Source organism: Oratosquilla oratoria, chromosome 36 (assembly GCF_046742065.1).
Source record: "Oratosquilla oratoria isolate Oo_2021 chromosome 36, ASM4674206v1, whole genome shotgun sequence".
Taxonomy (NCBI): Eukaryota; Metazoa; Arthropoda; class Malacostraca; order Stomatopoda; family Squillidae; genus Oratosquilla; species Oratosquilla oratoria.
The window spans coordinates 42,804,794-42,816,160 of record NC_134812.1 but is presented as its reverse complement, the minus strand read 5'-3'; positions in this window follow the sequence as shown (position 1 = coordinate 42,816,160).

The window sequence follows — 11,367 nt, the reverse complement described above, 5'->3', positions numbered from 1 at the left end:
CGTTACTCTGACTCTCGTGGGCGGGGAGTTGGGTCGTGTGTGTTGTGTGGTAAGGTCATAGCATTTACCAATAGATCGGACCGTACGGAGGGGCTATATGAGCTTTCCTCCATCCAGGAGGGAAAATTGCTGGTCGCGATCACGAGTCCAACACGTGATCCTAGAAGACACAAGGTGAATACACACACACACACCACACACACACACACTACACACACACACACTTCGTTCGGCAACACAATACACGCAACACAAACATACACACACACACGACTAACATATAGATATATGACCGACACACACACAAGCACACAGCGTAGTCGACTGTTAGTACTATCAACATGACAACACGTGACGATGTACATTCACATACATTACACACACTACAACAACTTCATCACACACCACACACCCTCACTCATGCACACGAGTACACACACTCCAGACTAGCACAGCACAAACAATCAGCACAACACACACTAACACCACACACACACACACACACACACACGACACAGCTATCACACGCCATACATACACACACACAGACCTCAACTCAACACAACACACAACACACAGCACACTACACACAGCACAACCACACGGACACTACACATACATAACACAACACACACACACACACACACAGAATAACAGTTACATACTCACCACACACACCACACACACACAGTACACACACACACAGCCTACACACACACACTCACACAACACACCACAACACACACACACACACACACCACATCACCCCTCACAACTCCCACACACCACCACACACACACACAACAACACAACACACACACACACAACACCACACACACACAACACACACACCACACACACACACACAGCAACACACACACACACACACCACGCACACAGCAAGCCGACGTTGCCTATGAGGATGTTTAGGGAGCGCTTCTTTCGTCATATTTGTTCAAGTATTAATATTATAATTTCTTCTTGTGTAGCACCCCTTACTCTCTCTCTCTCTTTCTCTCTCTCTGTCTCTCTCTCATCTCTCTCTCTCTCTCTCTCTCTCTCTCTTATCTCCTCTCTCTCTCTCTCTCTCTCTCTCTCTCTCTCTCTCTCTCTCTCTCTCTCTCTTCTCTCTCTCTCTCTCCCTCTCTCTCTCTCTCTCTCTCTCCTCTCTCTCTCTCTCTCTCTCTCTCTCTCTCTCTCTCTCTCTCTCTCTCTCTCTCTCTCTCTTGATTTATATTGTCGTGACGAATTCCCTCAATGGAATAAATGAAATTGTCTGGCACCAAGACAGAATCGCCAGCGATTTTACAACCAAAGAGGCTGATGGCCCTTCAACAGAAATGAATCCCTTGCAAATTGACCACCCCCAAAAAGAAATATTAAATGTGAGAATGTGACCATGGCGTAAAATTGTATTCGACATATCGCTACATTAACATCACATCAGCTTAATTAAATTACCCGGAAATAGGAGGAAAAATAATGAAAGACCTTATAATATCTTTATTAGTCTGGGGATTACCTTTGGTCAGATTACTCGTTAACGAAAAAAGTACAAAGTTTACCCTAAGAAAATTTCCAAAATATTTTTTTTCCAAGACTAATGGGGATATGGTCCACACGCGGGTAAAAGTGCAACAAAAAGTTTCGCTCTGTTCTTCTACAGCTTTCAGCGTCTACGCAGAGTTAGGAGTCTCTGGGAGAGGGGAGGAAGGAAGGAAAAGTAGGCACAGAAGGAAGGAGGGAAAAATAGGCACGGAAGTGAAGGAAGGAAAAGTAGGCACGGAAGGAAGGAAGGAAAAGTAGGCACGGGAGGAAGGAAGGAAAAGTAGGCACGGAAGGAAGGAAGGAAAAATAGGCACGGAAGTGAAGGAAGGAAAAGTAGGCACGGAAGGAAGGAAGGAAAAGGAGGCACGGAAGTAAAGGAAGGAAAAGTAGGCACGGAAGGAAGGAAGGAAAAGTAGGCACGGAAGTAAAGGAAGGAAAAGTAGGCACAGAACGAAGGAAGGAAAAATAGGCACGGAAGGAAGGACAAGCGTCAGGGACGTGGGACATTTATACATACCAGGCTTCAAGGTCTCGAGAGTTACCTCGACCGGGGTGCTGGGGGGGGGGGGGGGGGGGGGGGGGGGGCCCCCCATTGTGGTTCTCGAGGACAGTCGCTTCCGGTCTCGGTCTTGTCCTCTAGCTTTCGGGTTGGAACTACTTTGAGGTTTTTTTTCTGTAACTTTCATTTTCTCTCCATTTGTAACTATTTTTCGATTTTTCTAGCTTTGATCTATCTGGGAAATGTTACGGAAGTACCAATATGCCGTTTTGTCAAAACTTGTTTGCATAATTCTTCGATTTTTTGGTTTAGGTCTCTTGCTGTCCGATCTCCCGCAATAATAAATTCTAAGATTTCCTACAATGAATGCAGGCGTATTTGCTGTAACTTAGCATACGAAACTTTTATTCTTTATGACTGCTACAAACTCTATCTAAGCAGTGAATATTGAAATGGATGCGGTAACAGCTTAAACTGAAAGAAATTAAAAAAGAAAAGTTAGTCTTATCGCCATTTCCTTGTATTTATTTTTTTATTATTATTTGTTTATTCCTTTATTCATTTATTGCAATGGTGAAAAAGACCAATGACGTGTACTTGGGAAGATGCACGTCAGAGAGAATCAATCTCCCTACAACTATCTTCAAAACCTATCAACATGCTCACATCCCTCAGCAGGTGCAGCCTCGAGGGGCTGACACTTGGTCTCTGGACCAGACCTAAGATCTCTCCCTATCAGCTTACTCCACATTTCCCCCGTCTTTTCACATAAGGAGAACGGGCGGCCTGCTACCATAATGCCACTGAAAAGAGTCTGTGCTCACCATTATCCCACTCCCACATTGTGAAAAACCCTTGGTAGGGCAAACACTGTACCGTTGCGGCAAGCCGTTAATTTTATTATGTTTTTTTTTTTTTTTTTTTTTTTTTTTTACTTATTTATTCACTTATTTAATTTATCTATTTATTTACTTATTTATGCATTCATTTATCTGTTCATTTATTTATCTATTCATTTGTTTGTTTGTTTGTTTGTTTGTTTGTTTGTTTGTGTTTGTTTGTTTGTTTGTTTGTTTGTTTGTTTGTTTGTTTTTTTGTTTTTTTGTTTTTTTGTTTGTTTGTTTGTTTGTTTGTTTGTTGACGTCGCCTCCTTTCTTTCCAGGGCTGTCGGGAACAGAAACTGTCCTACAACAATACAATGCAAGCAAACAGTCCACTGGTCTCTCCAGAAAAATCTAAGGATGAGCTTAAGGGCCGTTTTCAGGCCCTGCAGTGATGCGGACTTCCATTTAATAAAACTGTAAACAGTAGCTACTATATTATCTACATTTATCTTTAGCTTTTTCTATCACATACTCTCCCAAACTCTGCCACCAGCTTCCTCAATCCCTCCTCTGACCCTGCCACAAGCGCAGTGTCGTCCGCAAACAACAGCTGGCTCACCTCCCATTTTTCTCCATTTTCTTTAACCATCTCCAATCCCTGACCCACTACCCTAGCATTCACCTCTCGCACCACCACATCCATGTATAAGTTGAACAGCCAGGGTGACATAACGCATCCTTGACGAAGTCCCACCTTTACTTCAAACCACTCACTCTCTCCATTTCTAATCCTGACACAAGCTCTACTACTCTCATAAAAACTCTTGACAGCTCCCAGAAGCTTTCCTCCTATCCCATAAATCTGCATAACCTCCCACAGTGCCTTACTGTCTACCCTATCATAAGCCTTTTCCAGATCCATAAAAGCCCAAAAAACATCCTTCCCCTTTCCTATAGCTTTCTCACATATCTGTCTTACCACAAAGATCTGATCTACACAACCTCTACCTGTCCTAAGATAAATGTAGGTAAAAGTAAGGTGATGAGATGTACAAGGGGTGAAAGTGGCAGTAGACTGGAAGTGAACATTAAGGGAGAGTGACTGGAGGAAGTGGATAGTTTTAGATACTTGGGTGCAAGTGTAGCAGGAAAAAGGTGGAGTGAAGGTGGAGGTAGAATGTAGATTGAGAGAAGCGAGTAAATGCCTTGGTGGATTAAAGAGTGTAATGAGGAATAGACATTTAGGAATGGATGCGAAGAGGAGACTGTATGAAGGGAGTGATTGTGCCAACAGCACTGTATGGGGCAGAAACGTGGAACATAAGAGAAGAAGAGAGAAGGAGTTTGAATGTGTTTGAGATGAGGTGTCTGAGAAGTATGGTGGGGGTTACTAGGCTGGATAGAGTGAGAAATGAGGAGGTGAGGAGGAGAACAGGGGTGAAAAAGGAGCTGGGAGATAGGGTTGATGAAAGAATATTAGGATGGTTTGGACACATGGAAAGAATGAGTGAAGAAAGACTAGTAAAAGAGGTATGGAAGGCAGATGTGGAGGGAGTGAACATGAGGGGACGTCCTAGGATGAGGTGGATGGATGGGGTGAAGGGGGCTTTGGGGAAGAGGGGAATGTCTGTTGAGGAAGGAAGGGAGAGGACGGAAGACAGAGGTGAGTGGAGAATGGTTGTATATGGATGATGATGTGATTTGCATGAGGAGGAATGGGCAGGGGGGTGGGGGTTAGTATGTGTGAGTACATTTTGACGCAGCCCGAAGGGATTTCTCCCCGTCTTCTCCTTATATGCAAGGGGGGACGGAGAGGGGGGGTCGCCGATTAAATGAAGCGGCCTTGCTGTGGATGTGCTGTGTCTTGCGACACTGCTTCTGACCCAGGGCGGTGGGCAGGGTGCAGGGATGACCCGTCATCCAGGAGGTGCTCAGATGAGAGGGAGGGTGGGAGGGGTGTGGAGTGTATGTTGGGATGAAATGGGTGGGAGTGTTTTTATGCCTTTCCCTTTTTGGCTACCCCTTGTAAGGGGGAAAGAGCCTTGGTATATGTATGTACTATATTATCATCATTTATAAATATATAAAAATATAACTCTTTCAAAATTATTCTAAAATGGCCTCAGTGGTGGCGGTGTTTGGGGGGACACTTCCTTAAGGGTGATTGGTTGTACAATACCAACTACTGATTACGTGGTGACGTCACAGCAACAGGGAGAACTGATTGGCCGAGAGTGGTGACCTCACGGCAACGGAGACGAGTGATTGGCCGAGAACGCTTACGTCACGGCAACGGAGACGATTGATTGGCGGCTCGCGAAGCGAGCATCGTCGCAGGCCAAGCGCCCATAGCGAAGCCATGGTAGCGAAGCCGGCGCTTGTAATGATATAAGAAAAATGTCGGACTGCATTGAAGGACTCAATTAGTCTCCGGAGTTATCGGTTGTTCATTATGGTTGGATTTAAACTTAAATTAATTTTTCTTTTCTTTTCTAGTGTCTACTCGGAGCTTCCTCTAAACTCGACTTTCCACACGTATTTGTTATAGCCAGTCACTCTTCGACTGAGTTTTAAAATAATCAACAAGTAGTTTACAAAAGTTAAACCATTAAAATGTTCCATATATTTTTATTTATTATTATTATTATTTTTTTTTTTTATGGTGGGCTCATTAATCTTAATTTCTTCGGCGTGTACACCTGATAAATTGACCCAGCACACCTCCCTGATTTCCCAAACTGAGAAGAGGGAAGTGCTTAGCATTAAAGTTAAAAGTATGAGTAGATTCAAAATAATATCATATCATGTTAACAAGATTCCTAATAATACTTAAAACAAAAACTTTGATCACTGACTTCCTCAGGCACTTCATTTCTTTAACATTGTGGAAATGCGCCCATTCTCTCCAATTTAGCAGAAAGTTTTTTTTTTTTTTTTTTTTTTTTTTTTCTTACATCAGACCCAAATCCAGACTTTGAGTTCCAAGGACGGACTCAGACTAAGAATATTGGTCTTTGGACAGTATGTTTTCGGTCTTATCCTCGGTCTTGGCCTTACTCATGACCTCCGACTCGGTGTTGGACAAGGAAATTGTGGACTCGACTACATCTGATGCACATCTGGATAGCGCCAGGTGTGAATGTGGAGTACGGATGGAGGTAGTGTGTGGTGGTGGGGGAGAGGGGATCCGTGCCGCCTCAAGTGGAGGCACTAGGGAGCGCTGCAGAGGGGAAACTGGGGTCATACAGGACAGAAAGAGAGGGGAGAGAGAGAGAGAGAGAGAGAGAGAGAGAGAGAGAGAGAGAGAGAGAGAGAGAGAGAGAGAGAGAGAGAGAGAGAGAGACAGAGACAGAGACAGAGAGAGAGAGAGAGAGAGAGAGAGAGAGAGAGAGAGAGAGAGAGAGAGTGAGAGAGAGAGAGAGAGAGAGAGAGAGAGGGAGAGAGAGAGAGAGAGAGAGAGAGAGAAAGAAAGAGAGAGAGAGAGAGAGGGGGGGAGGAGAGAGAGAGAGAGAGAGAGAGAGAGAGAGAGAGAGAGAGAGAGAGAGAGAGAGAGAGATGGGGGGATGGGGAACGAACGGGATGTACATGTTTGTGTATGAAAGAAGAGAAAATTATGAAAAATAAGAAGGAGAACGAGAAGCGGAAGTAAGAGGAGGAGTAGGAAAGAGGGAAAGAAAGGAGAGAGAGAGGACGTGGAGGAGAAGGAAAAGGAGGAGGAAGAAGAGAGTGAAAAGACGGAGGAAGAAAGGAAAGGGGGGAAAGACAGAGGAGTAGGATGAAGAGTAGGAAGAGGAGGAGAACAAAGAAAGGAAGGAGAAGTAGGAGGAAGAAGAGAAGATAAGGTAGTAGAGAAGGGAAGTGAGGTAAATGGGGAAAACAAGAAATCGAGGAAGATAGGTAGAAGGAGGAGTAAAGGAAGAAGGAAGAGAAAAAAATGATAAACACAAAAGAGAGAGGAAGGGGAGAACGAAGAAAAAAAAGATAAATGAAAGGGAGTGGGAGGAAGAGAGGGAAGATGAGAAGGCGATGACGAGGAGGAGAAAGAAGAGAAGATTATGGGGGAGAAAAGGGAGGATGACGAAATGTAGGAGGTAAGAGGTAAAGACGAAAGCGAATAAAAGGAAAGGGTAGAGGAAGAATGGGGGAAAGAAAAGAGAAGGAAAATAAGGAGGATGAAAAAGCAGAAGAAAGATGAGAAAAAAGAGAAGGGAGAGGAGGAGGAAGAAGAAAAGGAGGAGGAGGAGGAGGAGGAGGAGGAGGAGGAGAAGGAGAAGGAGAGAAGAAGAATTAGGAAGAAAGGTGAGGAGGGGAAGCAAAAGAAAAAGGAGGATGAAGAGGAGGAAAAGTAAGAGATTAGGGAGGAGAAGAAAAAGAAGATGAGAAAGAGGAGAAGGTAGAGGACAAAGAAGATGATGATGAGGAGGAGGAAGAGGAATAAAATGAGTTAGAGGGGAAGGTGCAAGATGAATGGGAATAGAAGAAGGATGGAAAGGAGGAGAAGAAGGAGGACGAGTGGGAGTTAAGGAAAGGAAAGAGATGAAGGAGAAAAGGGAACAAAACAGGAGGCGGAAAAGGAGGAGGAAGTGGGAGAGGACAGGAAGAATGAGGCGGAGGAGACAAAGGAAGAGGAGAGGAAGGAGGAAGAAAAAGAAGAGAAGGAAAGGGAAAGGAAGGAGGAAGAGGGGAGAAGGAGGAGAAGAATAAAAGGGAAGAAGAGGAGGAGGAGGAGGAATGATAGGAGGAGGAAGAGAAAAAGAAAAGGGAAGAAGAGGAGGAGGAGAAGGAAGGGTAGGAGGAGGAAGAGAAAAAGAAAAGGGAAGAAGAGGAGGAGGAAGAGGAGGAGGAGAAGAAGAAGGAGGAGGTGTAGGAGGAGGAAAAGAAGAAGGAGAAGGAAAAGAAGAGGAAGAGTAAATGGAGAATGAGGAGGAAAGAGAGGAAGAGAAGAAGAAAATTAGGATAATGAGGAGGAGGAAAGTGAGGAGAAGGATTTGAAGGAGAAAAGGGAAAAGAGGAGGAGTAGGAGGAATAAAAATTAGAGAATAGATAAAAAGAGGAGTAGAAAAGAGACAATTAGTATGAAGAGGAAGAAAGGGAAAAGGAAAATGAAGAGGAGGAAAGAGAAGGTGGATGTGGAGAAAGAGGAGGATCAGTAGGAGGAGTAGAAGGAGGAAAAGGAGAATAAAGAATATTCAGGCCTAGGGTCTTCTAGACTAAAGCCTATGCAGTAGATGTCTGTAGATTAACTCGTACATATGCTGACATTCAACCAAACGACACCTGATATTAGAAAAAATTAAAGCTATGAAATGCGTCATCGTGAAAAGATGAGCTCAGAAGGGAAGACAAACATATAAATTTATGAAATCTAGATACTTTGTTGCGTTTCACCAGCGCTCCTATCGAAGATTATATTGGGGCTATGAAATCAGATGGTAGGTGTGAGTCAATGGTAGTTGAGAATGTGGATACATACAGGACTGCGACAGCCATAAAATGTGTGAATATTAGGGTGCTACGCCATTAGATGTATATTGTATGAAGAAGTTATAGTTTTCCAAAAATATTTTCTCTTGTGATAAAATGTAGAGAGAGGATAAGGTGTTGGTTCTCCTAAAACGAGATGTAATGAAACCTTTGTCTGAATAGGAACGTGAGACAAGAGGAGGTTGCTGGGAGAGGTTGAGTTGGTAAGACATTCAAGTAAATTATGTGATATAGTAAGTGGAGTGCCACAAGGGACATCTTATTACACATAAGGAAGTCATGGGTGAGACGAAAATGTCTTGTTCTAAAGCGCGGTATTGCTGGCTCAAAGTGTCTCTTACGCTAGCGGAATGAGGGCCATTGTCGTATGTGAGGTCTGATGCACTTTGGATAGCTTATCGGGTGTTGGAGGAAGGATAGGCTCTTGACGTCGGGGGCTTCTCAGTGTGCATGACTGGTGACAGATTTATGAGGTGGGAAAAGGGTTTATCCTCTTATTTTAGGGGATACTGTAAGAAGTATCCATTGGGTGTCTGGTCTTTAGCGAATAGCAGGCTGACCGTATGCCAGGGGATGTGTGTATGTAAAAAGTGCGATCAGATATCTTCTCTCCTTTGTATATTTCCACATCAGTGACATTGGAGGGAATTGATGTTGATGATGGATGGGAACATGGGGAGAGCAAGGGTTTGGAATTGGGGTATAAGAAACGTTAGACTTACCAGAAACTGACTATTCCAGTTTGTTTTGACGACATTAAGAATCGAGTGTATATTAAAGAATTATATGGTTTTAGCTTGGTCTCTTATGGGATAGTTTCCATGAATTTTGAACAGTGACTTGGTGCCTAAGTCTGTGAAAGATTTGTTCATCCCCATGGCTCTGAAATCAGGGACAGATTTTTCATAAATTCTGAACAATCTAGAAAGTTGACGACTGCTGGGTCCTGCCTCCAGGGACGAGAACCACACCGATGGACTTGTCTTAGCAAACGTGAAGGTTTGAAAAAAAAAGGATCGATTTTTTTTAAATCTCTTTTGATCAAGCCTTTTGGTGTTTTCACCGACTTATTATTTACACCAGCTGACATCATAGGATTTCCTTCCGTCGAGGGAACAAAGAACGGGACAACAGCTCGATATCAAATTATGGTCCTCTCAGGCGGGATGACCTCCTCCACCCTACCCCCACCCGCACGCACACTTCTTCTTAAGAACAACTGGCTCACCACAAAAGATCCACTATGATTGGCCCAGGACCTCTCTTAAGATCAACAGCTGAAAACTAAGTTTGGAAAGGAAAGGAAGGTCACCATCTGTGCACACGGACGCCAGCTGCGCACACCAGCACCAGCTGCGAACACCGAAGGCTCAAACTTCGGGTCCGAGCCAACGCGATTATAAACTTTGCCGGCGTTGGAAGGGAGCACAAGTTGACATATGCCGAGAACTCGTGTCTATATAGACACTAGAACTGGACATCTTGATAGCGTCCATCTTGTTCGTTACATACATAAGGGGCGAGGTTCTCACCTTCTCACCATACTCCACGTAGGCCAATTGCCCTGTCAGTTGTGATGTCTCGCAAAGTTTCTCCATTGGGTTCGATCTTTGTACCTCTCTTCATCTTCTCTCGTCTCCGTTGTCTCTCCTCTCTAGAAAATGGGCACGGTTCTGTATTTGAATAGAATTACCCCGCGACAAGCCTGCCTAAGATGGACCATCTTGACAACGACCGACTTTGGTGATGTACACAATACACTGACTATGGGAGGGGTGTTCTCGAGTTGAATAAAATTGCTAGACCGTTTCTTAGTCAATATAACTTTCTCAACAAATGCTTTAGTAAATCATCTTGACGATCCCCTTTCCCCTACTCATATTAACTATGGGATGAGCTCTTGATATGAATCAGACGACATGAATAAATAAATACGATATAGAATGTAGCTCGTTCATAGTGACAGATTCAACTTTAATTACGAAAATAATATAGAATAAATAGAATATTATATAGAGTGATATCAGATGATACAAAATAATGTAATATATGAAAAATTTGAATTTATATACATTTATATAGAATAATATACAGTAGCATGAAATAATACAGAAAAAAGGAAAATAAAGTTAAAATATATAGAAATTCATAAGATAATATATAATGATAGAAGATGATATAGAATATTATGAGTTAATATCAAATAAGGCAAAATATTACAAGATGATTTGAGATAACTTAAGATAATGTTAAGTAATATAAAGCTATGTAAACCGATACAAGATAATATGAAATAATATAATACAAAATTATATAAAGTAATATGAAATTATATGAGAAAATACAGAATGATATGAAGAAATATGAAATTACATAAGATAATACAAAAATATATAGAATAATATCAAATTGTATAAAATAATAAATAATTATATAAAGCAATGATATGAATTTATATAAAATAGTTGATACAGAAGGATACAAAATCATATAGAATGATATGGAATAGTACAAAACTAAATAGGATTCTATAAAACAATATAGAGGAATATAAGATAATATATTATAACTTGATATGAAATATTATGAAATTTTATTAAATGGTTTAAAAAAATATGAAATGATATAAAGTAATACAAAAGAATACAGAATGACATAGAATTATATAAGATCTAAAATAACATGAAATTATATTGCATTCTGGCTACACGAATAACTATGTAAAACCTGGAAATCAGCTAATGAATGAAGGTCTTCAACATCGTACTACACTTTGCAGTTTATCGGAAATACCAGTGCTTCTGTCCTCGTGTGAACGTGTGAAAGTGGATTCATGCTCAACGCAAACTGAGACGCAGGCGACACAGGCAACACAGGCGACACAGGTGACACAGGAGACGAAGCACAGAACATAGAAAGACCTCCTGCTGCTGAATTGAAGTACATTCTGAATTTCTCTCCAACTTGAAGTACTTCTAGATGCACTACCTCGGCATTTAAAGTAAAAGAGAA